This window comes from Gavialis gangeticus, unplaced genomic scaffold (genome assembly GCF_001723915.1).
Source record: "Gavialis gangeticus isolate Ggan-Ray unplaced genomic scaffold, GavGan_comp1, whole genome shotgun sequence".
In the NCBI taxonomy this organism is placed as follows: domain Eukaryota; kingdom Metazoa; phylum Chordata; order Crocodylia; family Gavialidae; genus Gavialis; species Gavialis gangeticus.
In genome coordinates, this window is record NW_017729014.1 from 14,116,324 (window position 1) to 14,119,749 (window position 3,426).

A 3,426-nucleotide genomic window follows, 5' to 3' on the forward strand; every position below is an offset into this window, starting at 1 on the left:
AAAAAAAAAAAAAAGCTGAAATCAGAGCCTCTATGAAGGGCTATGCACCAGTTGATCTGAATTCCTTTTAAACCAATTTAAATTGAAAAGGTGCAACTTCCAATTGTGAAGAGGGCCTCAGGCCCCTTTCCCAGGAGTTTGTCTACACAAAAGGAGGCTATAATTTCCAGTGCCAGAGCAGTGCATGGGGCCCTTTGTTTAAATAGGAATTTGGACATATCCATCTAATCAGGGGCCCAGCGTTTAGAGAACTGACTCCCAGCAATTAGAGACGCAGCAGACTTGAGGAACCCTTTAGCCCTTTCCTCTTGTCCTTTGTCCTGGAATATTTTCTAGCACTGCATCCAGCTTGATTTTAAAGACGTCAAGTGAGTAGATTTGTGACACCTTCCTTGGGAGACTTTCTCAGCCTCTAAAGATCAGACCCTGAAGACTTCTCCCCTTGAGAATAAACCCATTTTTACCCATTTTACTGGATTTTGCGCACAAGGAGGTTAACCAAGTTGCAGCGTGTCTGTCTGGGGCAGCAAAGAGCCAGCCGTTTTGCATGAAATGAGCTTTACCATTTGCTGGGAAGTGATTTTCCTGCTAAGTTGATTGCAGTTTCTTGCACCTGAAAGAAACTGCCATTGTGTAGCTGGTGACATATGAGCGGAGCGGAGAAATAATCTATGGCAGGAGAAAAGGTGAAAATGTTACAGGGCATCTGAAGACGCTCACCCGTATTGGCCACAATAGGCAAAGGTCCCCATTTTCGCACCGAGGGCTGTGCGAGCGGTGGGGCTTGTTTTTAAACAGGATCTCTGCAATATACAATGTCACCGAGCCCTCTGCAGAATGATTTAATTGTAGGCTAAAGAGAAAAGGAAGGTTGCGAGGTGAGATTGAAAGAGAGGAAGTGACGCCAATCCAACATCACATCCTGACCTTTATCACGCTCTGCTGCTTCAAAGTTCAGGAATGAATCCTTCTCTCTTGCTAGCTAATTACCCAGGCTATTTCCAACATCCCCTGTCGCTAATCAAGCGTAGTGCATGCTATAAATGGAGAGAGGAAATGGGCTAGCGGACAGCATTTGGGAATAGTGTCTATCGGCCTTCCCGGCCTCGGGAATCACTGTCCAAAGGTTAAGTGATGGCAGGGCCCAGCTGGCCCCATTCTCCAAGGGCTGGATCCAGGCGAGATGGCGTGAACGTCTCTTTAGTACTGTCAGGGGAAGGAAGCTTGTTTCCTCGGCCTAATCCTCGTTTCTGACAAGCCCCTGCAAAAGTCCCAGAACCAAGGACTCCTCTTGGGTGGCTCAGCCAGTGCTGAGTGATGTGTAGGCTTCATAGACATTAGGGCTGGAAAGGACCTCGGAAGATCATCGGATCCAGCCCCCTGCCCAAGAGGCAAGAAGTCAGCTGGGGTCAAAGGATCCCAGCAAGATAAATGTCCAAAAGTTTCTTGAAAGTGTCCAGAGTAAGTGCCTGCACCACCTCTGGGGAGGGAGTCTGTTCCAGACAGTAAAGAAGTTTTTCCTTATTTCCAGCCTAAAATGGTCTTGCAGGAGTTTGTGATGCTTGGACCTTGTTGGCAACCCCTGGGGTGCTCTGGTGAACGGGCGCTCCCCTAGATCCCGATGCTTATACTTATAGGCTGCCACCAGGTCACCCCTGTAGCAAAAGGGTGGAGGAACAGAACCAGGTGATGGTTTATGGAGTCCTTCTGGCCCTAAATGGAGCCCTTTCTTCTCATTTATCTCAGCCTTTCCCATCCGTGCCTGCCACAAAGGGAACGTGTCTTGCCGTTTTGGTCCTCTCCGTCCGACCTGCTGCTGCCGCCCTCCCACGCCAGGTCACGGAGCCATTTAACAAAGCCCCTGCCTTGTGGGGTCCGCGAGCTGACAACGCCAGGAAAGTTCAACTGCTGCAGATGGGCCTGGCACCCAGCAGCACTGGAGGACGCATTCGCCCAGGAGTGGACTGACAGAGGTTGACAACGCTGCTGCGGAGGGTTATAGCTGAGGTATCAGAACCGATTTAATTTAAAGTCTCTGAGGATCACAATACTCCTAGCAGGCCCTAGGCGCTTCTAGCAGCATTGAACACATCTCCCCTTGGAGTGAAGAAAGTCATTCTGGAAAGAGATGACAATTCGGTCACACTCATGTTTATTCCCTCAGTGACCTCCATGTCAGCTTGGCTTAGTTTAACACTGAAAACCCAGATGGGGTTGCTAGTCTCCTTCATATTGTTTTGCCAGCTTTTACTTGTGAAGAATGGACTATTTCACATCTTGCCCCGGGTAGAAATGACTATCAAATCGGGTCGGTGCGTCAGGTCTCTGGATAGCATCCCCATCCATGACCAGGTATTAGTATTTGAGAAGAACTGGGTTGTGCTGGGTGTGGTACACACTTACTGTGGCACAGATAGCCCCTGACTCGTGGAGCTCACAGATTAAAATGATGAGATAGAGAAAAGTGGCAGGAAAGAGTGTTATCAGGGGTGTCGGGGCACCTAAGTCCTTTTAAGATCATTGGGAATTAGGAACCAAAGTGACTTGCCCCAGGTCATATAGGAAGTTGCTCGTGGAGGTGGGAATTGAACCCTCATTTCTGGACTCTCCATCTGGTGCCTTAATGGCAAGGCATTCATGAGAAATAGGGTTGGCGAGGCCAAACCTGCAGCCTCATGTGTTAGTACATGGTATTGTGGTGGGTGACTCTCTGGGTAAGCATGTTGTATTTTGGTCTGTTAGGTATCCTCAATGTTTTACACCATCTCCTGGTGCCAGACGATACAGCATACTTGCATGCTACATAGCATTATGGCAGCAACATCCCTGGCAAGTGATGCAAGGACCAGTTTTCCACAGAGCAATGCAGTAAAACCCGAAAAGACGGAAGAGGCACTTGAAAGAGGGAAGGCAGGCTCATGCTTTAGGTGACAGGGTGAGGCTCTGGCCAGCCAGGTTCAATTCCTAGATTTGCTCCTGTGGTCATAGGCAAATCACTTAATAGGTCTGCCCCGAGTTCCCCGTCTGGGAGATGGAAGTGATAACACTCCCTTTGGTCAGACTGAAAGCTCTTTATGACAGGTACTTTCTCCCAGCGTACAGGGCCCTGTTTTGGGTGGGGATCTGTAGCTGCTCCTCTTGTCCGAGTACTGAGTAGCAATATCATTGGCATTGCTGGCCAGGGTGCACAGAAGAAGCCTTCCTAATCCTGTCTTCTCTCAGCACCTTCCAGCTAAACCACCACAGAGAGGCCTGCCACACATCTTGGAAGTGCCTTTCCTTTTGAAGTGCCTTTCAAGCTATAGCCAGCAGCTCTTCCTCCCCCCACCCCAGACGGAGCCAAATGCTTTGTTAAAAGTGAATTAGCCAAGCTGTTAAAGTGTAATAGCACAAGATTGCTCCTAACAACAAATAATAACTTCAGTT